This window comes from Canis lupus, chromosome 21, assembly GCF_011100685.1.
Source record: "Canis lupus familiaris isolate Mischka breed German Shepherd chromosome 21, alternate assembly UU_Cfam_GSD_1.0, whole genome shotgun sequence".
Taxonomy (NCBI): domain Eukaryota; kingdom Metazoa; phylum Chordata; class Mammalia; order Carnivora; family Canidae; genus Canis; species Canis lupus.
Genome location: NC_049242.1, coordinates 30,121,082 through 30,148,134, shown reverse-complemented (window position 1 = coordinate 30,148,134; position 27,053 = coordinate 30,121,082). Strand labels below are relative to the sequence as shown.

Genomic DNA, 27,053 nt, shown 5'->3' with positions numbered 1-27,053 from the left:
ACAAGAATCACAACAACAAAAAAACTCAGTGTGTGTAAGTATTTTCATAAGAATCTGGGGGAAATTTTGTTGTTTTTCTTTTCAGAAATGCTAGCACACTTTACCAAGACACCTGGTCTTTGAGTCTTTGTTATAATGCTACAGGGTTCTGGGATGTGTCATCAAAAAGGCACCAGTGAACAAACAATATCAGAACCAGCAGCAAAGCAAAATAAAAGCAAATGTAGGGATCCTTGGGTGGTTTAGTGGTTGAACATCTGCCTTCAGCTGAGGGCGTGATCCCAGGGTCCTGGGATGGAGTCCTGCATCAGGCTCCCCTCTCGCAGGGAGCCTCCTTCTTCGTCTGCCCGTGTCTCTACTTATCTTTCTGTGTCTCTCATGAATAAATAAATAAAATCTTTATTTTTTTAAAATTTTTATTTATTTATGATAGTCACACACACACAGAGAGAGAGAGAGAGAGAGAGAGAGGCAAAGACACAGGCAGAGGGAGAAGCAGGCTCCATGCACCGGGAGCCCAACGTGGGATTCGATCCCGGGTCTTCAGGATCGCACCCTGGGCCAAAGGCAGGCCCCAAACCGCTGCGCCACCCAGGGATCCCAATAAAATCTTTAAAAAGAAGGTGAGCAAATGTATATAAGATTATTTGCAAGAAGTGGTTTTTAGGAAGAGGACAAGAGTATGTATATACATATATATATATGTATGCATTGTCAAAGGTATTTAAGAATTATTTTAAAATGTTTATTGTGATTTAGGTGTGATTACACAGTACGCGGAAGGAGACCGTGTAAATCTAGGGCAGATACACATAACCATCATCACAGGAAGGTAAAGGAGGCTTAATGATGTAGAAAAGAGCACTAAGGCCAGTGTATGTGACCAGGTTTGTCAGCAGTTTGTTTGACTGTAAAGAGGATTTGTTTTAAAGATTTATTTTTTTTGGGGGGGGAGGGGCAGAAGGAGAAGGAGAGAGAGAATCTCAAGCAGACTTTCTGCTGACCCTAGAACCCTGTGTAGGGCTCAATTTCATGACTCTGAATTCATGACTTGAGCTGAAAAAGTCGAATGCTTAGCCGACTGAGCTACCCAGGCACCCCTATAACAAGGAGGACTTTAAGACAGAGCCTCATGCTGACCTGAGAGTTGTGCTTCTTTTAATCATAGTTGTGTCAGAGCAGCCACCTTACTGTCATAGTACATGGTTTGCTGGATTGTCCAGCTCAACCAAGACTCAGAGGAGGGAACAGAGAGGCCTTCTGAGATGGGAAAGTACTGAAATGCTTAGGGGAAGCTTGCTAGTGCCTGAGGCTACAAAGAATGATGTCTGGAGGTAGATGTATTTCTGGAAAGCATTAAGCACTGGAATAGGCTTATGGATCATACTGGGGCTACTGAATATTTTGGTGACTTTCCTGTTTAACTTCCCAGAAGATGGCCAAGAGGGGTAGAGATAAAACAAAACCACAAGGAAATAAGTCCTGAATATTACATTCAGCTCCAATGGATTGGAGAGGGCCAAACAAATCTTTGTTCTTATGTGGGGATGGCAGTTGAGCTGCATGTGGAAACTTAATCCATCACACATTTTAAAAAATATTTTATTTATTTATTAATGAGAGAGAGAGAGAGAGAGAGGGAGGGAGAGAGGCAGAGACACAGGCAGAAGGAAAAGCAGGCTCCATGCAGGGAGCCTGACGTGGGACTCGATTCCGGGTCTCCAATCATGGCCTGGGCTGAAGGCGGTGCTAAACGGCTGAGCCACCCAGGCTGCCCTCCATCACACATTTCAAACATGTTAGAGTAACTCATTGCTTGTTGCAGACGTGTTCTCAAACTTAGCAGGGACTGTTGGGAAGGATGGGGGTGAGCAGAGAACAAATAAAAATATTTTTTTGGCCAGGTAGTGAACACCAAACACCTCTGTGTCCAGAGTGGGGATTAGAGGTGGCTAACATGTGACCTAGTGTGAAGGTCACCTCAGTGTGTGAGTGTGAAGCTGTTGGGCATATGACCCTTTAATCTTCCCTGAAGGTGCCAAAAGCTAAGACCTTTCAGGTGAATAAGGGGTTATCACTCACATCTTTTTTTAAAATTTTTATTTATTTATTTATTTATTTATTTATTTATTTATTTATTTTTTATTGGAGTTCAATTTGCCAACATATAGCATATCACCCAGTTCTCATCCTGTCAAGTGCCCCCCCTCAGTGCCTGTCACCCAGTCACCCCAACCTCCCGCTCACTCACATCGTTTAACAAGGCCCTGGGTCAATATTATGTGTGTCCTAGGCTAGCTCTTAATAAGATGGTCTTGAGCTAACGAGAACAAACATAAGATACTGACTCCTTTTATTGTGTTATGCTGCTCCGTCCTTTTTCTAAAAAAAAGATTTTATTTTATTCATAAGAGACATAGAGAGGGGCAGAGAAATAAAGGGAGAACCAGGCTCCCTGTGGGGATTCTGATGCAGACTCGATCCCAGGACCCTGGGATCAGGGCCTGAACCAAAGTCAGATGCTCAACCACTGAGCCACCCAGGTGTCCCTATGCTGGTCTGTCCTTATGGATCTATATAAGCTTTTAAACCAGAAAAATAGCTCTTCTATTATCCCCTCATTGGCACTCCTCTTCCATCAAAGATTATGCTCTTTTGGCTTATAGTTGAGGGTTGTCAAGCATGCCATCCCTGCCAAGGGTCTTGTTAAGTACTACTTCCTGGATGACTTTGCTGTGATCAGAGGAGCCAAGTTGCCTTTGAATTCAATGGTTTTCTTTCCCAGCCCCTTATGACTGTAGGAAACCAAAACTTTGTGAAACAAATCACCTTTGAGCAACATCACAGTGGACCTTTGGTTAGTTCTGCCTTGTGGATGGCCTCAGCTCTTGAGTATATTGTTCATTTGGATGTCACCCATTACAAAAAAAGAAAACCAAGAAGGGACAATTCTTGCTTCAGTTCTTTTTTGGATATGGCATTTGCCCATCGCCTCTGGAACCGTTGGAATGCTCTTTTGTTGGTGGGTTGTTGTAAACATGTGCTTAACCTACACCTTGTTTCAGCCTGGGGAGAGGATAAAACAGTCATGTCTTCACAAGTCTGATCCTTATGAACAAGGTGAACTGCTGTGGTGGGTTAGTGAAAATTGATTGACAGTGTTGATTTTAAGCAATGCTATTTTGCACTGAGGGAAGTATAAGTATATTCCTACCCTGGGGCTATTTTGCCTTGTCCTGCTTTCTAGGATGCATAGAAAACTGATGTCCAGATGCTCCTGCTCATGTCTTGTCCATTGTATGAAAAAAGTAAAGTAACAGTCCTTATAGAGGTTTTGTGTCCAGTGGAACTGAAGTGACTGATTCATCCTGGTCTGCCCAGGACTGTGCCTATTTTAACACTAAAAGTCTTCACCCAGGAAACTCTTCAGTCTCAGGCAAATCAAGATAGTTGGTTACCCATGGTGAACAAATAAAACTGAATATGGCTCTGGTCAAAGTAGATGGAACCAAATCTTATGGAACCTCATAAGATTTATGAAGTCTAGCATTTTTAAAAACATTTTTAAAAATTTAAATTCAAATTAATTAACATATAGCATATTCATTTCAAAAGTAAAGTTTAGTGATTCCATCAGTTGCATAGAACACCCAGTGCTCATTCCATCAAATGCCGTCCTTAATGCCCATCACCCTGTTATCCCATCCCCCACCCACCTCCCCTCCAACAGTCCTCAGTTTGTTTCCTATAGGTAAGAGCCTGTTACAGTTTGTCTCCCTGTTTTCATCTTATTTTTCCTTTCATTCCCCTATGCTCGTTTTGTTTCTTAAATTCCATATATGAGTAAGATCATGTATTTGTCTTTCTCTGATTTATTTCACTTAGCACAATACCGTCTAGTTCCATCCATGTTGTTGCAAATGGCAAGATATCATTCTTTTTGATGGTGAAGTAATATTCTTGTGCGTGTGTGTGCGTGTGTGTGCGTGTGTGTGTGTGTGTGTGCATGGTCTAGCATTTTAAAGAAACTTTCATGTAACTCTAAGTGAATATGCTCATCAGCAACCCATGCTATAAAAATGAGACATTTCTAAACTATGGAAGGCTATATTGTGAGAAATGATTGCTTAAAATAGGATACTGAATTAAACCACTCCGAGATTCATTCAACAAATATTGAGTACATACTATACGCCAAGCACTTTTCTGAGTATTAGAAATAGGTAAGCAGAAAAAGGTCCTGCAGAGAACAAGTTTTCAGGCATATAATCAGAAGCAGGTTGACATGCATCTTCTGAATGAATTGTAGGATAAGTGAGCATAATGGCCAAACTCGCCTATTACCAATTTGGTGAAGATACCTGGGAAACCCATTAGCAAGATGCTTTCATATTTTGATGATATATCCTATTATTTTCTCATCTTGACTGCACATCCTATAAGAACAATGTTGGACATGAAACCTCAATATCTGTATATTTACAAATTATATACATGTTCTACTGTACTAATAAACAGATACACAAAAAATAGAAAATAAAGACTGGAGGATCCCTGGGTGGCTCAGCGGTTTAGTGCCTGCCTTCAGCCCAGGGTGTGATCCTGGAGTCCTGGGATCAAGTCCCGCATCGGGCTCCCTGCATGGAGCCTGCTTCTCCCTCTACCTCTCTCTTTCTCTCTGTCTGTCTGTCTCTCATGAATAAATAAAATCTTAAAAAAAAAGACTGTCTTGAGCCACCCTTGAAATGTGTGCATTCAACTTTAGAGATGGCTAATACATGCTATGTCAGTTCATAGATGATGTGATAGTGGCTTCTGTTAGAATGCAAAAGAATACCTGTACAGCTCAGACCACCTGCATCTTCACACACCAGTTTCACCACAGTATGTGCCCCCCTGGGTCTTTAGGACTTGTGTGACCAATGTCATTACCAAAACATGCATTCTTAACAATAGAGAGTTGGAACCCTCGGGGGTCTTTCTAATATGTCCTTAAATATCAGAGTATTACCAAGCAAACCCACAAGTGAATGCTACCTTGGGAGCAAGTAAAAGCTGATAGTTATAAAGCCCCAAGTCAGCAGTTGGCAAATCCACCGTCAAGACTAAAAGTATGGTGACACAATTTTCACAATTTGGAAGATTTAATTATAGCACAGGGAAGAAACCCCCTGAAGCATCTGTGTTTTGCACAAGGCTTCTCTAACAGGTGAGTCAAAATAAATGGGGAAAAAAAAAGACGAGAAGTTGTATTGCAAGAATGACATTAACAGTTTGCTATACAACCTATTATGACTGAGTCCTTTGTTTCTAGGTCATCTAATTTGAGACAAAGCTATTTCACAGTAGGAAAATAAACTTCCAGAAAATTGAGAAAAAATACTGTTAGTGGGGGAAGATTTCTTTCCCATGCCTCTGGTATTCATGAGAAGGATTTCTCCCTTCTGGGTTTGTACACCCAGCCTTGATATCCCTTTCACTCTGGGAGCCTGCCTGTTGGTGGAAAGCCTTGCTGATTGTATTTGACCCCATGGATGATGTTGTTGATTTTAGTCAGTGAAGACACAGTGCAAAATTGGTTTCAGAATTAGAATTTAGTGATTCATCACTTACATACAACACCTAGTGCTCATCACAATAAGTGCCCTCTTTAATACCCATCCATCACCCATCTAGCCCATCTCCCACTCACCTTCCAACCTTGTGGATTTTTAGGATGGGCTATAACTAGGTAAGTTTGTCTAATTCTAGAGTTTGGGGTTAGGAAGTTTACTTTTGTCATCCACAAGCCATGTACTTCCAAACAAGTTTTGTTAGTGAAAGTGGCTTTTCACCTCTATCTGCCTTACTTCTTCAAAAGTTAGGCAGGGAAAAGAGATGCCATGTTTTGGGCCTTCTAATATCCCAATATTTATTATCAAAGTTTCTTTATAAAACTGTACTTCGGAGTGCTCACTTCTGGCAGTCTTTGTACAGGGAGTGCAATGCAGTTTATCTAATGTTCAAATTAGAAAACAGCTATGGAAAATTATATGAACCAATTCCTATGGATTGTGAACATAGTGAGTGTGGGTGTTAATGGACAGAGCCTGTGACAAGAGTATAATTGAACAATGCTCTCTATGTCAAGAATTCCAGAATCCTAAGGGATTCTGTAAACATTGTTCAAAATGTGTCCTGTGAGGGAAAAGAGAAACCACACCATAAAACTATGAATTCTAAATAGTTCTTTTAAACAACTACCATGACTAATTATAACCATGTTGGCTCAACGGATATACCTTCATTCTGTCATCTTTTTTTCCAGAAGTATAACACTAAGAACCTCTACAAAATATCATCTTAATAGACTTAAAAATTCCTCCCTGACAAGTATTGCTTTAGAAGGAGTCTTATACAAATGCTTTGCAGGCTATGCACATCTCATATACTCAAGGAAGCATGAAAGAAGGAGTGTAATATTTCAGGACACTGCTGTCAAGCACTGAAGTAGAGTAACTTGGACCTACTAGAATTACTTATAAAACCATCCCCATGACAACAAAAGTCCTTACCATATGTTACTTATGGTTCTTAAAGATTTTCCTCAGTTGCTGAAGGGATATATTTCTCTTTTGATATACTGTTTTATAGAGAGAGCAAGAGTTGATTTTTAAAAAATGGAGGGGCCCCTGGGTGGCTCAGTTGGTTAAGTATCTGACTCTTGATTTTGGCTCAGGTCATAATCCCAGGGTTGTAAAATTGAGCCCTACTTGGAGCTCTGTACTAGATGTGGAGCCTGCTTGGGATTTCCTCCTCTCCCTCTGCTCCTTCCTGCTCTGTCTCTAAAAAAAAGCAAATAAATGGAAAATAAGAGAGTTGCCCTTATGATCAAGAGATAACTAAGTAGGTGATGATTTCCTGGGGCCCAACTGACTGTTGCTGCACTCTAGGTCAGGAGATTTTTGGCCAGTCTCTAACAAAGTGTGTGAGGAAGTAGTACTCTGTCATCAAAAAGTAGTAAAGAATAGGTCAGCCCCCCCCCCCCAAAAAAAAGAATAGGTCAGCCCTCTTTGAGGACTTTATGACCATACTTTCTACCTGCCATCTGGATACAAGAATGAAGTTTTACATGACTTTCACTTAAACAAGCTTATAAATCTTCATGTGGCAGTTGCTTCAGCACTATCTTGCTCTTGTCTTTGAGAGAATATGAGGATCTTTAATTTGTATTTTTCCTCTTAAGTATACTTTTGGAGTGTGAGCAGCCCTTGAAGAAGAGCTGAATGACCAGAACAATGATTGCTAAGAAGTCTCAGCCCGCTTTAATTGGTAGAACAGAAAAAACAAGTGGGTTCTGAACAGGGCTGCCACCATAAAGCTTCTAGAAAGTTCCTGTGCTAGGTCGCTTGCAAAATCACCAAACTGGGTTGCCTCAAAAGTCTCTTGACACTTGTCTGAAAGTCTCTAGGCCCTTTGTGGCTGAAGCAAAGACTCAGGCACACGTGATCAACCATTAAATGGCAATTCAGTTCCAAGTAGACATTAAAAGTTAATTTTTAAAAGCGGGTAAAATCATGACTTTCATACAGATATGAAATTTTTATTTAACTCATTCATGAATAAACTAGTGATGTGTTACAACCTGGACAAAGGAGAATCCCAAAGACAGACACAGTTATAGGTTAGGGATATTGTAAGGGATGTGCAAATAGAGCCAAAATTGATTTTACAGTTCTTTAATTCCTGAACATAATTTGTTTGCATGTCTATGGACAAAAATTCATTAGCATTATTATTAGTTCTCAATAGTTTACAGAATCAGAATCAGACAACCCAGGTGTAATTTAGAATGACCACACATAATTTTCCATCTGAGCACAAATTTTTCCCTACAGTTTGCCCACTTCTGATCAAAAAATATCTCAAAGATTCTTGATTACAAAGTGAGTTTGCCTCATTACTCTTGGCCTAATTATTTACATAGGTGCAGTAAGAATGTTTACCAAAAGACCTTGTTACATTTTGCTCTGCTAGATGTTTCCATAAGGAATCTCAGTTGGACTTCTGAAAGCCTTGATTACTTGCTATCCTGAGGCTAGGAGGCCAAGTCCACGGAACTTTATCCACCAGATTACATCTGCAGTACCCATCTGTTCTGGGTGACTTCGTCTCTTCTCAAAGTACTTAAAGAATCTATAGGTTTCTGCCCTGCCATAAAAGTAACCTCCCTTACCAGCTTTAAGGCTGGAACTTTTAAACCAGTTTCCATAAAGTCAACCTTAGTTCCATAAAAGTGACAAGTCAGGAGCTGACAACTTCCCCAGGTCAGCAAGGAGCCTCTCCTCCTTTGTCCTGGGAGTCATGCTCACCTGAAGGAGCCTGGCAATGCAGTGGTTGATGACATAGGCAGCTTGTCCTCCATAGTACTGCTGCCTGGTGGCTGTGGATCCAAAAACATAGACTTGGAGCAGCCAGAAGTTGGCCTTAAGAGGGTCTGAGGAGGGTCCCCAGCCAGAGTGCTCCTCCACCTGCCCCTGGTCTTCTGAAACTTTTTCCAAAAAGGACAAAAGGAGCTCAGATCAGTTGTCCATAGTGGTTCTGGTGGAAATTGTGTGATAAGGACTCTCCCAGAGAGAATCTTCAGAAAATTTCCAAAAATCATTCAGCAGGAATATGAAACATGAATAGGGTGGACATATAAATCACCACTTCAATTTTTAGGATATGAGAATTTTGAATTTGATTCTTGAGTATGGGCCATCATGTGATTGAGGATTGCTTTTATGTCCTGTTTAGTAAACTTTGCATACTCCAGGGAAATCTTCCTGTCAAATCTGTGGAGGAAGCTTTACCTTACTTGAAAAAAACATTAGACCATTTGGCTGAATCTCAAAATTGAGCAAGTAAAGCAGTACTTAAAAGCAAACAAACAAACAAACAAACAGGGGCAGCCCCCGTGGCTCAGAGGTTTAGCGCCGCCTTCAGTCCAGGGCGTGATCCTGGAGACCTGGAATCGAGTCCCACGTTGGGCTCCCTGTATGGAGCCTGCTCCTCCCTCTGTCTCTCTGCCTCTCTGTCTGTCTCTCATGAATAAATAAAATCTTCAAAAAAAGGGAAAAAGAACAATTTAAGGAGAAAAAGTATATTACAAATTCAGTGGTGATTTGGACTGGTGAAATACTGTTCCAACTGGGAAGTAATGCACAGTAAAAGAAACGTTTGAGAGTTGGGGTATAGAGATTGCCCCCTACTGTTCATGGTAAAAGTTCAGAGTCGAGCTGTAAGAAGTGATCCAAATATTGCTCCTGAACTTTATATTTCTCTCCAGAGGAAAGGAACAGTGGAAAGGCTTTGGTGAAACAGATTCTCCGTAAACATGATACAGAAGGTGTGTATCTGTTGATAATCCTGATGCTCATCTGGAATTAAGCTAGGCATATCCTATGCATTTCCACGTCTACCTCTTTCAGAAAGTCCAAGTCATCGTGTTTTACATAGTACTTTAGGAGTATATTCAGATTACAGACCTGATGTTATGTCCAAAGGATGTCCTTCACTGAGGCAATGCCCATTCTCAATTTGGAAGAGATAGTTGCCTTCATTGCATTTGAATGTTTCATGAATTAAGCCATGCCATTTGGCCTTTTTCTGTGCAGGTTACAGCAAGATATTGAACATTTGAAGTATTCTTTGAGGACAGTCTCTTCAAACTGTTTCTTCAATGATGGCACCTTTCAGGTGAACTTCTACCACGATCAAACGAAGATAATCATCTGTAGCCAAAATGAAGAATATCTGCTCACTACATTAATGAGGACAGGATATCTACAACGTTCAGACTGACAACTCTGCTGATGTCTGGCTGTTCATCAGAATCAAAAAATCAAATGGAATATGCTCTGAAAGTGCTCTTACAGAGATGTAACTAAAAGACTTCTTGGACTCTATGGGACTCCTCTTTTCTACAGGGAAGCCAGTCAGATGATTTACGGCATGTTGAAAAAAATGGACCGGTGGTGGCACGAAAACAATTCCTCTATGGCCTGCTGGACTGGATGGAATCAGACCAGGCTGAGGCATACAGTTCTTAACATTGGACAATCTGAGAGTGAACCAGAATGCAGTTTTTCTTGACATACCTGTTTTAAAAGGTTTTTCAGACAACTTCACAGAAAGGTGCATTGTCTCTTCTCTCTGTTGAGAGCATTTCAGACAGAAGACTTCCCAAAGAGGAGGCAGAAGGGAGGAAGCTCCCATGTTGCTTAAAGGCTGTAATCAGAGCAGGCTTTGGATGCTCAGCTGTGAACGATGGCCATCTATAATTTTTTGTTGTTAATTTTTGAAGATCCTTGTGGCTGGAAAAGTGCATTCCTTATGAATAAACTATTTATTACAGCCAAAAGATCAATATTTATTATTAAAATATTTCTTTTTTATGTTGATCATTTTAAACTATTGGCAATAAAGAGTATGTAAAAGCAAAAAAAAAAATGTGTTATGGTCTTAAGCCAGATGTGCACTTGGTAGACTAGATCTTCACACTGTATCACAAATCATTATTCAGTCCAGCTTGTCCATCCTGGGATATAGTTTGCAGAGATGGGGAAGATTTTTTAAATTTAGAACTGTGTCTATAATGATGGATATTAAGAAAGACAGGAATAACAGTACTGCTTTGAAAAGCTAATCTTCATAAATAACAGACTAATTAAAATGTAAAAAAGTATTTTTGGTTAACAGTTTTTTGCTTCCTATTTACATAGGAAGCATGGAGGAAAGTTGGAGAAATCCAGAAGAATCAAGAGACGGAACACAACTAATTTTGAATGTTGTGTCTCAAGTACAGGAAATGAGTAACCTGTTGACAATATTATTAAGAAAAATATTTTGTAGGGAGAGACATTTTACAAAGGAAAAAGTGTAAATGGCTGGTTCGTACTCCATAATTTGGGGTCAACAGTTGAAAGCAATATTTTAAAATATTCTCTTGGGGAAAAAATTGTGGCTGGCAGTACCCAATTAACTAAGCATCATTCTCAAGTATGACATTCCAGACAAGGCCTTGGTTGCATAACAATTTTTCCAATTATATTCAGTAAAAAGATAGGTAGATTCTTATTGAACCTATGTAAATAACTCTATTACAATTAGAAGTAAGAACACATAAAAAAAGTTTCTGAATTTGGGAGGGGCAGTCAGGCAGGGAGAATATCATTCAAGAATATTACATTTCAGGGGCACCTGGGTGGCTCAGTGGTTGAGCGTCTGCCTTTGGCTCAGGTCCCGGGATCAAGTCCTGCATCAGGCTCCCTGCAGGGAGCCTGCTTCTCCCTCTGCCTATGTCTCTGCCTCTCTCTGTCTGTCATGAATAAATAAATAAAATCTTTTAAAAAGTTAAAAAAAAAGAATATTCCATTTCAGTTCACATAACCAGAATCTACTAAATTGTTATGGGTTATAGATAACCTTAATAAGAAAGAGAAAGAGCTTCCTTTTATACCCAGAAAATAGAACATTAAAATGACATCAACAACATTTGAACAAATGGCTACAATAATCTCTCTTCAGTTCATTCAGTCCTGTGTAATCAAGTCTTGTTCAGCTGGATCTTAGGTTGGCAGTATCATGAACCCATTGGCTTCTTGATCAAAAAAGTTTCTGGAAATCTTGACTTAGCCCACTGTACAGTCTTAAAGTTGTTTAGGCAATGACATCAGAAACCTGTACCCAAGATCTATTCTTTAAAGTATCTGGTACAGTCCTTTTCCATGGACTCTGGGATCATGCTTCTTTGTTGAAGATGTGAACCCTGGCCTGTAGATGATTATAGAGCCTTCAGGGAAACATCCAAGTAATACCAACACTATCTGTAGAAGCCAGAGACTTAAAATGACTGTGACAATTACTGGAGTGTTCATAACAAGACTGATGCAACTGACAAAGAATTTTGGTTATTTCTATGTCATGCAAAACAAAGATGATCCAAAAGAAATATAAAGCTTTAGTCAACATGTCTATACAGATAATTAAGGCCATTTTCCAAAAATACATTGAATATGAAATCTGATTTATAATAATGGATGAGCACACTTTTTACAGAGGAAAAATTCTTGAGATGTACAAAATTCCTGAGGTATAATATATATACTAATATACTAAGAATATACCAAAAATATATCGACAATATCAAGTAAAGAGACTTAGAGTAGGTCTTAAACATCAGCATTTTAATAAAACCCTATAGATTTAAGTCTGATGTTTATCCCCAAATGAAAACCAGAGATCCAAAGTAAAGAAGATTCCAACCAAGCAAACACTTAAAATAATAACTGAAATTTATATTGGTCATACCACATTCTTGTTGCTAACATGAGGCGAAACATATCTGGACACTGATAACTAGAAACATTGACAAATTGTCAGGGTATTCCCATAAGCATTTAGGCTCTAAAATATTTACATTAATAATATTTTACCTATATAAATTTAACTTAGGGAAGGCTGAGCATCTTTTCTAATTTGAACGACTCTTTCCATGAAAATCATCAACAGTAACATAACAAATAAACTCTAATTATTTTTAACACCTTTCTTTTATAGGGTAAAAGAAAAAATCATTGGATTTTAGGAAGGTAAACCCCAAAAGTTGTCAAGAGATATGAACAGTTGACATAGTACCATGGGTACCTAAGGAACAACGGTTGGCTCCATCTGAAAGTGACAACAAAACATCTAAAAATAGGCAGGACTGTAAAGAACCTTAGTTCTTTCATAAGTAAAGAAACATTGTTTGCTTTATAAAAATAATCAAGAGCATAATAAAGTTAACATAAAGCACATAAAATTATTCTGGTAAGACAATATTTTGTAATCTAGACAGTTTACACAGAAGAGAGAACTTCATATTACAGGAAAAGGGGGTAAACAGTAAACCAAGGAAACAGACCATCAAAACCAAGCAAACTTTGCAAAGACTTTAACACATTTTGTAGCTTTTCAGACTCAGGTTTTATAAACCAAGACAATTAAAATGTATTTCTAGACAGAAAGTGGAATGGTGGCTGCTAGGATCTTGGGAACTGGGGGGATTGGGTAATTACAGAATTTCAGCTTGGGAAGATCAAACATTTCTGGGGATGGATAGTAGTCATGGTTGTATAACAATGTGAGTATACTTTATGTTACTGAACTGTGCATGTTAAAATGATAAATTATTTCCAAGTTTTGTCCTTCATTTTATATTCTGGAACAAACTTATCTGTTATTCTAAAACCCATGTCAGGGCATTTGCAATGTTGGAACTAGTTGTACAAGATTCCTAAGAATATTAATATGCAATGCATTCATTGTTGCTATTTTCAAGTGGTTCAATAAATAAGAATTATAAACCTTTCTCAATTTCAATTTCTAATATGGTAAATGTCAGAGTTAAGACCCCCCACTCCCCCAGCTTGCAGTTTTCAATATACACATACACAAAGGTTTTAAGTTACCTTAAAGATAACTTGGAAGTTACCTTTAAGCTGACATAGTATAAAAAAAAATTACCATTGAAATAAAAAGTTTTTAAGAATAATGATTCAATTTAGTTAAACACAATTTCCATTTTTTTCATAATCTTAAACATTATGAAGAATGTTAACTTATTTTGATCAGTAAGATCTACAAAAAAGAATACCAAAGTAGAATGTTGTTAGGAATTATACTTAACACTAATAAATCAGAGAAAACATAGCTGTTATTATTAAACCCCAAATATTAAACTAGTTTTATTTTCTGAAGATTAAATTTAGGTACTTGAAGTCTTAAAATGTTATTGAGTTGGTTTTTGTAAGAATTTTTTTTTAATGTAGCACATTTAAAATATTAGAAGTTCAATTTTATTGCTTTCTGGGAATTTTGGGAATATTTGCTTTATATATAAGCACTTATTTATTCCTATCAGACAATCAGAATAGAGTTCTTGGTAATCAAATGTATTAATACCCTCTGGTGGTAGGAAAATATTATCTAATCACAAAATAAAGAGTTGAAAGCTTTTCTGAACTATAGGCACATAGACAGAGAGACACATAAAGAGAGCTTATTGCTTCAATTCTGCAATTTCAGTTAAGAGTAGGACCAGAAACCCCAAATTCCACCAGCCCTGGTATGAAAGTTTCCTTCCCAATGGGCACAGAACTCTTAATTGATTTGGGCTCAAAACAGACAAACAAAAAGGACTAACATCCGGATTCTCCATTGTTTCTCACTCAGCATGGAATAGATCTCTGTAATCCATTAAGCCATTTCTAAAGATCACCACAGGGTCAGACTCTAAAAGCAAATTCTCCATCACTGCTGCTACTAATGAGTAGTGGCTATAAATGAACCAAAACCAAAATATCAAATTAGCAGAGAGGAAAATTAAAATTAGAAAAATAGCAAAGATGCTTTGTCACTTTGGATTCACCTCCAGGTGCCAAGAGCTGTACTCAGGTATAAGCAGCCTATAGGAGATGCACTTCTCTGATGGCAAAGTTTACCTGCCTCTGTCAGATGAATCCTTTGGGCATCTTGGGGAAAGAACTCTAAAGCTGAAAAAAGGTCATTTTCAAAATAAGAAAAAAGCATGACTCTCCTGCACATATACATATTAAAGATTTTTATTTAAAATCTTCACTAATGAGGAAGTAGATAAGGTGTTATAACCAGTTTAAAGGGGAATCTAAAGAACAGACATATTTATGGATTAGGAATACTGAAATGCATGTGCATTATGGAGCCGAAGTTAGTTTATTGTGTATGTGGTAGAGAGTGGGGAGTGGTGTCAGGGTCAGGTGTTTTGCATTGCTGCTACCTACAACTCTGAGCTGTAAAATAAGTTCTAGGAAAATCAGAATCAGATATTGAGAAGAGGGTATTATAGATAATACATAGTATTATTGAAGCTCAAAATTTTTCCTACATAAGGTTATCATTAAGATGCTGGTGCCATTCTCTGGGCCAGGAAGATATGGTGCGACTGGAACTGCCTATAATTCAGCCACTCCCAGGCCCCACTTCATTACTCCAGGATAATATTTATCTCTTCCCCCTAAGCCCAACCAGCCCCACAGCTTTCATCCAATCAAGCCAGGAACTCCCACTTAGCACCCACATTATCCTCAGCTTGGCCACCCACATTGGGAAAAAAAAAAACGACCTTTCTCCTATGTTTCAACCTTTCTCCTATATGTCTGAATCCTGATGTGAAAAGCTAAAAATTAAAAAAGTATATTTTTAAGCTTGAATTTGTTTAAAAATCTCCCTAACTTCAGTTTCTAATGTAAACACCCATAAAGCTAAAAGAATTTGCCTTCGACTACTTTCAGTAAGAAAAACAGAAGGATTCCCTTACTTCTCTGAAGCATGACTCTGAGTTATGTGAATTGTCCAATTTCATTTCTAAACGGCTAAAAAAAGGAAAAAAGGCATTCTCACAAAAATATAGTGTAATAAACAGTTAATAAGGACAGAAAGACAAAAAGGAAGGCAATCTGTCATTCATATGTTGAAAAAGATAAAGATGCTTCCTTCTCCTAGAGGGGCTTTAAAATGAAATCCTATGGGTGCATAGTGGAGCTAGAAAGCACCTGTTAAAATGAGAGATGTCTTGGATGCAGACAAGATCCAGAGAAAAGGAGAAAACAGTGACAATTCCCCTGACTTCAAAGGCAGGTTGAGAGACCACCTGCGAGGATTTGCAAGGTTGCTTGTTGGAGACAGCCTTGTGACCCTGAGATTAACACGCACTCCTCAACCCTTCAAGTGAGGTTTGAGGAATTTGAAAAAAGACTTTGGGAAACATAGTCACAGCACTGTGGCCTTTCCCCTCTCACCTCCTCCCTCTTGGGGAGGTGAGCTCCTCCTCCTCTCAAGTCTCAGAAGGAGTTTTCAAAGATTAGTTGGCAAACCGTGCTCCTTAGAATCCAGAGGACCAGATCGACTGGTACTGGATGCATGCCAGAGAAAATTAAAAGCAGAAGGCCACGGCTGGAGTCAGGGTAGGAGGAGGAGTGTGTACACTACTTAATGCAGAACAGAAAAGCACATGCACCCCGTGGGTCACATGGGGGAAGGGAGAAAATGAACGTGAGGGTTGTTTTTAAGGAGCCCCTGCACAAGTGGGCTGCCTGCCAGAGGCTGCTAGGCAACAGGGGCCTGGAATCAAATGCAGAAGCCAGTGGAGCAAGTGGCCAGCAGAGGAGGTGCTGTTGTCCAGTGTTTTCAGTGGAGCCATCCCCAAGCCCTTCACTCCTCCACAACCCTCCCTCCACCTTGCCACCCCTACCCAAGAGCGGCGTAAGAGGAGGGGTCCACTTTGAACATGTACTGAGGTCCTGGAACACCATCACCAAGCGCTTCAGTTCCCCTAAAGGAAGCCCCCTCCACCTCCCCCTCCTTCCTCAGTCCACCTCCACCAGAAGCCCGGAAGTCCTTGTAGGACCCACACCCTAGAGGGAGTGGGAAAGGAGCAGTAGAAGCATTAGGTAGGAAAGCAAAGAAGCCAGCTGTTCTACCCAGCTCCTCTGGCCCCTACTTCGCTTTCCACAACGGCAGGCTTCCAGCCTGAAGCAACCTGAACTGGGGAAGTGGAGGAAGGAGAAATACTTGCCTTAAATGAAATTCAGAGTTTTAACTATTACATGGGACTGGCCGTTTTAACGACTGAGACTACTTCATGACTAAAATTGGCTGGAGGACCTTTTTTCTAAGTGTCTTCAAGAACTACAGGTACCCACCTGAAGAACCAGCCTCTGAGTAGAGGGAGCAGGGACGGAAATGAATTTGCTTTATGATCACATCCTATCGAGGCTACGCTTTTTAACATAATGGGTAAACCAGTTTGCTCCAAAGAAGACCGCCTCTTTCCTGATTCTCTAGTAAGCCAACCACACTGTTGCCCTAAAATAGTTCTACAGGACTTCAGAAATTTCCATCCCCAGCATATCCAAGCCAGAAAAAGACCCTGCAGGTTTTCAGAAACTTGTCAACCACATAGACACAGGAGCCAAGCAGGAAAATAATAGCATGATTTCACATGTTCTTTTTTTTGGTGGTGGTGGGGGTTATCTTCTTGTTTTGAATATTCCACGAGATTCCTCAGACAGCAAGTTCTAGAGCTCGGTTTATCAGAGGAGGAAAAACAACAATGCCAGCTCATCCAGTTAGCTGGTCAGAATCAGGGAGAAATCAAACCAGAGGATGCAACAAATTCTAAGAATTCATTCACAAGACAGTTCTTTGTATTTTATGAGACTTATATCCTAGGAAGCATGCCAAAGAACCTCTGGATGAATTCTAGAAACACTGCACCTTGGGGTGGCAGGTGGACACCAGCTAGAGCCCTTTTCAGCCTTTCTTCTGAGAGCATTCATGTCCTCAGACCAATCTCTGATACAAGTTATACAAGCTCTCCAGGAGAGAACTACCTTCAAGGATCATGTGAATTTACAATTTCAGTGTAAGTTGTGCTGTGTATTTCTAAGCACAGTGAATGTGTACATCACTAACAAAACAGGTACATTACAATCATTTTCCTTCCCTAATATACTGAAGTATCATAAGACATATGTGAAGAAGGCATTATCGAGTTACAGGTACTGATGATTTCAACATTCCTTCAAGATTTACCATTTACCTGTGTATGATAGCCCATCATTGGGACGCCTGGGTGGCTTAGAGGTTGAGCGCCTGACTTTAGCCCCAGGTGTGATCCCACAGTCTTGGGCTTGAGTCCCGCATCAGGCTCCCTGCATGTCTCTGCCTCTCTCTCTCTGTGTCTTTCATGAATAAATAAAAATCTTAAAAAAAAAAAAAAAAAAAAGAAGAAGATAACCTATCATTCTGGGTTAGGTGGGGTGTGTTTTTTTTTTTTTTTTTTTTTTTTTTAAACTACTAGGGTATCTCTAAAGAACAGGTATGGGGCTGCTTATGTGGAATCTCCGCAGAATGACTGTGGCAGACCCCCTGGGCTGACTAGTTCAGCAGCCAAGGAATGCCTGTACAATAATCAGCATATGTAAAATGGGGGGAAATTCAGCTCCTTTGGCTAAAATTCCCCTTTGGGAGAATTCAAAAATTGTGTCCTATGTATCAGTATTTCTCAAACTTTAGTAATTACCTGGGGATTTTGTTAAAATGCAGGTTCTGATTAGAAGGTCTGGGGATGGGCCTGAGAGTCTTCATTTCTAACAACTTTCCAGGGGATGTTGGCCCTGTTGACACCCCAAGAAGGGAATAAATTGAAGAAAAGGTAGAAAAGAGGGGAAAAAAATGGACTGACTGTGGAATAGAGGATCGTAAGCCCAATACTCACTCCTGGTCATGCTCTGAGACCACTTCCAGGGGAGGCCCTTTAGATTCTTTAGCAGCTAGATCTCCCTGGAGGATCCCATTGTAAAATCCCCGTATGAGAACAGTACCACCCCACTTATCTTGGATCTGTGTGGCATGGAGTGGGGAGTGGGGTGTCCCCCTTACATTTGGAGGAAAACGTCATGGCTCCCAGGTAGTGAAACTCTAGCAGCAGTGACAGCAGTGTCCTAGGACAGGGGAAGTACTCCAAGGTGTGGAATGGAGGAAACAATGGCAAGAGCCACACAGGAATTCTTGGACTGCGTGCATGAGACATCACTGGTTAAGTCCCAGAAAAAAACTTCTGGTAAGGGGTGTGTTAAGGGGTGTGATAAGAGATAGATATGTGACCTCCAAAGAACTACACGTGTGCTCTGTAAGAGCTGGCATTCAGGGAGGGCGTCATGGCAGGCTGTGTCAGCCAGAGAAGCAGAAACCTCCCACAGAGAAGGGAGCCTAACGTCACTGCCCCAACCCTCCCCTCCCAGGAAGGGGCACTTGCCTGTTTGCTTTTCCTTCTTCCTTAACACTAGAGAGAAGAAGATATGGGAGTACCTGAGACCCAGACTGTGACCCCTTTCCTCCTCTCTACTCTGATCATATTTAGATATTCAGAAAAATTTTAAAGTTTTCTGTGGATTTTCATCCTTAGAACCCATGTTTCTACTGCATTTTCTTGATTTATAAGATCTAAGTATATTAATAAAATGAGAACTTTCTTGTGGAAAAAAAGCCTGATACCTTGAATCTGAGAGGTGATTCGTTATTAGCAACAATAATGATGGCAGCTAACCTTTATCAACTGCTATTTTCCATATACTCTGTTGGCTGTTTTACATGGAATCTCTTATTATAATCCTCCTCATGACTCTGTGAGGTAGGAACTGTCATAGTCTCAAATTTACAGGAAAAGGAAACTGAGGTTTAAGCAGTGTAGACCACTTGTTCAGTACACCCCAGCTGGTGAATACTGACGTCAGGATTTGAATCCAGGCACAAGCTCTGGAGAAGGATGCAGGAAACGCATGAGGTTCTGGGAATGCAGAGGATCTTGGAAAAGGCCACAATCCCTTACCCCTCCCCCACAAACAAATATTAACGGTGAGAGACTGCCCTGGGGTAGGTACTGAGCAGAGAGTGGTGAGGGAGACAGATGGGCCCACAGAGCTTACTGTGTGAAGGAAGAGAGCCTCAAACACAAATAAGAATGTCATCTTCGGGGCAGCCTGGGTGGCTCAGCGGTTTAGTGCCACCTTCAGCCCAGGGCATGATTCTGGAGTCCTAGGATGGAGTCCCACATCAGACTCCCTGCATGGAGCCTGCTTCTCCCTCTGTGTCTCTGTGTCTCTCTCATGAATAAATAAAATCTTAAAAAAAAAATAGAATGTCATCTTCAATATTTCTGTAAACTATGAAGTCCAAAGGGGCATCTCCAAGGTAACAGGTGGAGAACAATTTAGACCAAGCAGGGAGAACAGGGTTCTCTGAGTTAGAAGGGTCTAAACAGAGACCTGACAAATGAGCACATTAGTCAGATGAAGTGAGGAAAAACCTCTTGGGCAGAGGAAATTGCTGGTGAAAAAAAGGGGGAGCCCGGGTGGCTCAGTGGTTTAGTGCCACCTTCAGCCCAGGGCCTGATTCTGGAGGCCCGGGATCAAGTCCCATGTCAGGCTCCCTGCATGGCTGTGTCTCTGCCTCTCTCCCTCTCTCATTCTGTGTGTGTCTCTCATGAACAAATAAAGAAATCTTAAAAAAAAAAAAAAAAAAAGAAAAAGAAAAAAAGTATTCCAAGACTTTTTGGGGGTAGGGATTGGAACAGGCTGGGGCACATTTCAAGTCTCACTTGCGGATCACAGAGTCTCCATCCACTACTGGGATAGATGAATGTGAGAGTTTTGGCATTTGGGGGCTAAAGCTTCAGGATTTGCTAGTCAGATATGGAATCAGAAAGTGCTCTCTGAAGGGGTGAGGATCAGGGATCCTGAGGCAGGAACTCATCTTGGGCTTTCTCTGTCTCAGAGGCTCCTAGTCTCGTGGTAGAGTCCTCAGGTTTCTGCTCCCTGTTCTCACCCAACCTTTAACCCCTCATCTGCTCAGGTCTTCTGCACTGCGTTTTCAGACTGCCCATTCATTTCCACCTGGCCCTATTCTACCTCCCCATCCAGGCATTTCCCCTGTACGTATGGAAGGAATAGCTCAGTTTTCTTGCCTTAACTGGAACCAACTTGTGCATTTTCTGCCTTTATTCTTTTGCTTAAAACTTTTTCTTTCCTGCAATTCCCTTTCCTATTTATATTCACCTGAAAGAACTCTGGAAGTCTAGCTCAGAGTGCACTTCCTTCACAAAGCTTGCCCACGTCCCTACAATCAGAGCTCCTATTTTGTCCATTACCGCCCATCTGATGGTAGTATAGTCTGCTTGCTTTACTATATTTTACGCACACTTATGTCTTCCAAAAGTTAGTGAGCCTGTCCAGACATGAGCCATATTATATCCATACCTTGATAGGCCCAGCCTCTTGTGCTTCCTTCTCTCCTTTCTTAGGGTAGGAAATACCTGTTCATATTAATCAGTAGCTTGTTTACTTTTTAAAGTCCTCACCATCTAGTTATATTCTCACTCTTCTCTGAGGGTGAGAGTCACCTGGGTGCTTGCTAAAAAGTCAGATTTCTGGATTCTACCCTAAACCCAACGAGTCATATTGTTCAGGGGGAAGAGAATCAAAAGTTATATTACAAACAACTGCAACAGGTAATTCTTATCATGACAGAATTTGGGAAAGTACTACTGAGTATTATTTAAGTCAGGGAATTATATGCCCTGAGCTAAATGTTTGTTCATTCACCTTTTCCCCCCTGTAGCTGAACAGATGTTATTGCAATAGGACTTGTTTTTCTGAAGCCTCCAGCCCTTTAAAAGGGAATGAAGGAAATATGTTTTAGATGTAGAAGTATTTCAAGATGGATGTTTGGAACTGGGAAGAGAGCCTGGACTGGAGACCTAGATTAGAGAGTAAATTTGCACAGAATAGACCAGAAACCCAAATCTGGGAAAGAGTCTGTGCAGAACAGGAATACCTAATTACACCAGGAATGTAACCCTCACAATTGTCCTTATTAAGTAGGTTTTATTATCTACATTGTGCAGATTAAGAGGCTGAGTTACAAAGAAGTCAAGGGATGTAAGTCATACAGCTAGTAAGCATAAAAGCTCCCAAATTACATGTGATTGTGTATTCATTTCACAAATATTTATTAAGTGTCTCCTATATACAAAGCACCTTTCTTAAAACATAGTCTATCCTTTTATCTAGCAGCTTTTAAGCTTTTCCTAGTTTGATTACAATGACTCTAGATATTGATTCCCTTTTTGTTGGGATTCACAGGGTTTTTTGAATCTGCAGCTTTAGTTTCTTGCTAGAAGCTGCCCTAAGTCCCCTTCCACTTGTCTACAGAAGTCCATGTCTCAAGACGGATACTTTCATAATAATCATGGAAATGATATTCCATCACTTTGCCATATTCTATTGTTAAGATTAAAGGCAGAAGTCCCTTTCCCTACACTTGGGGGTGGGGTGGGAGATACCTTAGAACCTGTTGACCACAGTCTCCTATTAGACTCCTTACTTTGCCCATCCCTGCCTTTGATTTTTGTACAGTGGGACTCACAGTGCAGTCAAAACTGTCTAATTTGGGGAATGTATGAGTGCCTTCAAGGCAAAAGTGGGTTCCCGTGCCTTCTTACCACTCACTTTGGGCTTGATAATTCCTTATTGTTTTGTCATCCCTTCGTTGACCTTAAGAAAATGTTTCTTATGTTTTGTCCAGTTTTTCTCTCTCAAGTTGTTTTCAGTCAGAGAGTTGATCCAAATAACCTAGTCCACCTTACTGGGAAAAAGAAGTCCTGATTCAGTGTTTAGAAGATCCACTCAGACCGCAGTTTGAGGAATAGTCTGTAAGGATGCAAGTGTGGAAGCAGAAAGATAGTTATTTTAATAACCCAGGTGAGAGAGGATGATGGCTTGATATAAGGTGGTAACAGTACAGAAACCTCAGGCAGAAGGGGTAACACAAACATTTAAAAAACATTTAAGAGAGTTATATCATTTTCTCTGAAGTGTAACTGAAGGTGAGGGCTGTATAGAAGCTCATCAGGACTCTGGAATCACCAGGTGGTGTTACATTCCAGTACCTTTTTTTATCCCTCCACTGCTTATTATACTCCACTGCAACCATACCTACCACCAGAAAGTCAGTTAAAACTCCTCTCTATAGTCTGGTTGTAAATTTTTATAGGGGGCAGCCTAGGTGGCTCAGCAGTTTAGTGCGGCGTTCAGCCCAGGGTGTGATCCTGGAGACCCAGGATCAAGTCCCATGTCAGGCTCCCTGCATGGAGCCTGCTTCTCCCTCTGCCTGTGTCTCTGCCTCTCTGTGTCTCTCATGAATAAATAAAATCTTAAAAAAAATTTTAGAGGACAACCCCTGAGCTAGTGAATAATAAACTTTTATATTGTCCCACCATCGACAATGTAAAAGATTCCCCATTTTTCTATAGAGTGTACAGTGGGGAGGTGCATCTCCAGCCTCAGAGGTGGATGCCCCACAGAGTCCTCCAGAGAGGAGTCACTTAACAAGGGTCTGCAGCTTTGAGTTGGATTTGTGGTTTAAATATCCCCTCAGCCACCCTTTATTTTCTAGCTTTGAGAAGTTGGTATGGTTCTGAGTACGGTTCTTGAGGTCACTGGCACTGTGTTGCAGACTAGTGGTCTTTCTGTTTCCTTCCATTCACCCCACATCATCTTCATTTAGGAGGCTCAGCCAGGTTGGCCTGGCTTTTCTTGTTTCACCTCTTCTGCTGTTCTGCAGCATTTAATTGGAGACTTGATGGAGCCCACCCTTCCCCAGATTTAATGCCCTAGACTCCAAGCTCTCTTCCCTACAACAGCAGTTGCATACCTGCCTTACTCCCTGACTTCATTTTAAGCCATTTTTTCCCCCTGGTTATTGCGCTTTGGTCTCCTGGGGCCTCTGTCTCCTGAATTTACCAAGGTCATTCCTACCCTAGAACCTTTCCTTCTCTATTCAGTCTACCTGGAAAGCTCTTTCTCTAGACCTTCTTGTAGCTGGTTTCTACCCACCATCCCAGAATCCCCGAATCCTCTCCTGGGTTCAGCATCAATAGATTAAATTGATTAAAAATCTAAGTTATGTAGATCCTGCACATCAGACAGAGGAAAGGTTAAGCACGTTATAAAACAACAGGGAGGGCAGGCATGCCAGTCTGAGACACAAGGTAGGAGGCTATAGCACTGCTTCATTCCTAAAAACAAAGGAGTAACCATTATGCCTATGCACATTTGATACTACCAAGCAAAGTGAGTCCTTTCTAAGTCTACTATGGTCTGAATGTATTCCCCCCAAATTCATATGCTGAAACCTAACCCCCAAGGTGATGGTATTAGGAGATGGGGGGGGGGGGGCTTTTGATGGTGATTAGATCATTTGGGCAGAACCCTCATGCATAGAATTAATGCCTTTATTAAAGAAGCTTGAGGAAGCTCCCTTGGCCCTTCCACCTTGTGACATTACAGAAAAAGATGGCCATTGAGGAAGCAGGCTCTCACCAGATACCAAACCTGTTAGCACCTTGGTCTTGGACTTCCCGGCTTCCAGAACTGTAAGAAATAAATTTCTGTTGTTTATAAGCCACCCAGTCTACCGTATTCTGGTATAGCAGCCCAAACAGAGTAAGGTTCCCAATTTCTAAATTGACTATTAGTCTGAGTCAAGGCAGGCCCAGTAGAGGGACCTCAGAGATACTATAGAGGGATCTGGAAACTTCAGGCCCAGGTCGAGGAGCATCTGCTTCCTGGACTTACCAGTGAGGAGGGGATGATTTTTGAGTCTGGGGACTTTATTTTGTGGGCTCATCAAGCTATCACTTCTGTTACCTTTTGTCACAGAGTCACATCCTGCTATAATTATCTTTAATCCAGACTGGCCAATACTGGCTTCACTAAAATGTCAACCAATCTGTTGTTTCTTCTCAGTCATTTACTTGATCTAGGACTCTGGGCGAATCATTTCACCCGAGTTTTAACTTCTTTGCCTGTATAAAGGGGGGGACAAGGCAAAACCAGCCCCTAACATTACCAGGGTCATTGCAGGGGCGGGATTAGAATAGGGGAAAGCACTTTCAAAGGTTTAAGGACACATTATGTGATTAGGAAGTAGGATTATGATTACAGCTATCTGCATTTTGCCAGCTCCCAACAATTACAACCCAATAGTTACAGCAGTGTCTTCCAAGTCCTGCTGAGTGAGAGGCCTGCCAGTCATCAAAACATATTAGAATCAAGACTTACCCAGGCAGCTACTTCTGGACTCCACAGCAATACGTGTTTTTCCTGTCCCTGGTGAGGGCCCCTCCGCTGGAGTGAGTGAGCACAGTGGCTCAGCTCCTAAATCCTACCAAGCCCTCCCCCACCCCCCTCAGGAGATCTTCCCATTCTCTGGCTTTCCTCTGCTGCTTGCCCATCTGTCCCCCTTCCCTGTGGATCACTCACTTACACCGCCCCCCCTCCTCTCCCATCCCCTCCTGGGGTCCCATTCCTTGCCCTCACCCTCCTGTCCTTTCTGCTGCTTCCCTGTCCCCAAAGCCCATTTCAGCCAGCGACCCCTCTGTGCATCAGCCTCTCTCCCTCTCCTTTCAACCGTCCTGGCCTCAGCCGTTTTCCCCGCGTGGTCCCGCTTCTCACCTCCAGACGTTGGAAGTTCAACGCTTTCCAGCGCCCGCGGGTGGGTGGCGGTCCAGGGGGCGGGGCGCCCGAAGGTGTGTGGCAGGGCCTGGCACCGAATCACGTCCCCTAAGCACACCTCGTATCTCTGCGGCTCCTCCTGAACTGGCTTGGGTCCGTCTCTCTTTCAGGCCTTGCCCTTGAGATGACTTACAGACTTACCCGAGGCAAAGACCAGACCAGCAGAACCCAGTACCGGTCCATGGGAGCCCTCTGGATAAAATAATGGATGTTGTCATTGTTTTCCTGTTAAATTGTAACTGTTAAAATTCAAGTGATTATTTGAGGAACACACTAAATCTGATAATGAAATTGTACCTCCATAAGCACCTGCAGCATTTGCTTCTTTCAAGGCCAGACTTCACCTCCAGAAGCAATCCATCCAAGCTGGGTAATTCCGTAGAAAAACTAAGCAGAGGCCTAAGGTACCTCCCAGGAAACATTATACTTTGAACACAGGCATTCTATTTTGCTATCCTTTTAAATCCCACTAAAACTATTGTAAAGGGATTTCCCCTCCCTCCTAATGCATTGTTTGAAATATGAGTGAAAGTGAGAAGGAGCTAGGAAATGGGACTTCCTCATCTATCCTAGGCCAAAGTGTAGAACACATCCCCCATCTCCTATGCTCTGTTACTCTCTGGCACCATGCTGAGCATTGCCTGATCCCTTAACTGACTTTATTTATTTTTTAAAGATTTTATTTATTCATGAGAGACACAGAGAAGAAGAGAGACAGGCAGAGGGAGAAGCAGGCTCCCATCAGGGACCCCATGTGGGACTCAGTCCTGGGACCCTGGGATCATGTCCTGAGCTGAAGGCAGATGCTCAACCACTGAGCCACCCAGGCAACTGACTTTAAAGGGATTTTTAAAGGCAAAAATCCTCAGAAATGGTAAGGAAAGAGGAGATGACAACATTTTGGAACCTGAAAAATGGACAGGTGTCTCATGGCTTAATAGAACCTACAACAGTATGTAAGGTACAAGTAAGCAAAGAATTGCCACAGCTGAATGATAGAACCCTCAAAAGGTCTAGAAATTGATGTTCAAGGTATCTTTGAAAATGAGGTAGAGGGAAAATAAAAGAAGATTGGTTGAAAGCTTTTGAGAAGAAGATACTGCTTTTCTTACCAGACAGAAACAGGAGATCTGGCTTGAGAAGGTAAGACTGAAGATCCTTCAGGAACAACTGAAGGCCAGGGATACCACAAAACACTTGGATGCTCAAGAGCACATGAGCACAGTATAGACCTCATAGCCCACCCTACTCCACCCTGCTGTCTTCTCCCATTGGTTCCTCAGATGATGGGACCCACACCTTTATTCTCTATCCAGAAAATATGAAAAATTTTCTCTGGGAGATCTGACCAGCCCAAGAAGAAAGAATTAAATATCCCAGCATCTAGAGTTCTCCAACAGCCCAACTAGATCACCCTTCAATGAAGCTCCAACTTGACAAGCTCCATCCACTGCCTAGAACTTCCCATTGACTGTTATCCTTAGCTATTAAATCTTGTCCTACTGTGAATAGGACTGACATGTATAGCCAACAAAATTCCAAAGTTGACAGTCACTATGTAAAGCAAAAGATCAGAAGTCAAATGACTTTGAACTTCATAAGAACACCATCTTCAAAATATTTGTAAAAATTCCCGACCTAAAATCAGATACCTAGCCAAACTATGAATCTAGTGTGAGGTAGAATTAGGCATATATAGACAATCAAGTTTAAAACAATTTATCTTCCAGGCATCCTTTCTCTAGAAGCTATTACAATATGTTATGGCTGGGACTAAGGTCAAGTGAGTGAGGTGCTTTCTTGTCTTGGGTGCAAAATTTAAAAGGCACCAGAAAAATTAGTGATTAGGATAATGAGAATTTTAATGCAATATTA

The 27,053-nt window shown here is 41.1% G+C and overlaps 1 long non-coding RNA gene across 7 annotated transcripts in view; it reads right to left on the bottom strand.

Moving 5' to 3' along the window:
• Nucleotides 1–25,366, bottom strand: part of LOC111091542 — a 41,794-nt gene extending 16,428 nt beyond the window's left edge. Inside the window, exons 1-5 of one of the 7 annotated variants that reach the window (XR_005375699.1) lie at nt 24,984–25,366; nt 24,726–24,791; nt 23,985–24,035; nt 22,113–22,313; nt 17,645–17,807 (exon numbers count right to left, since the gene is read on the bottom strand). This is a non-coding gene — a long non-coding RNA (uncharacterized LOC111091542). Of the gene's footprint in view, nt 1–17,644; nt 17,808–22,112; nt 22,314–23,984; nt 24,036–24,725; nt 24,830–24,983 lie in introns of those variants that run through there. The other 6 variants (XR_005375703.1, XR_005375702.1, XR_005375704.1 and 3 more) reach the window with 6 other exon arrangements.
• Between the last annotated feature and the right edge of the window lie 1,687 nt (nt 25,367–27,053).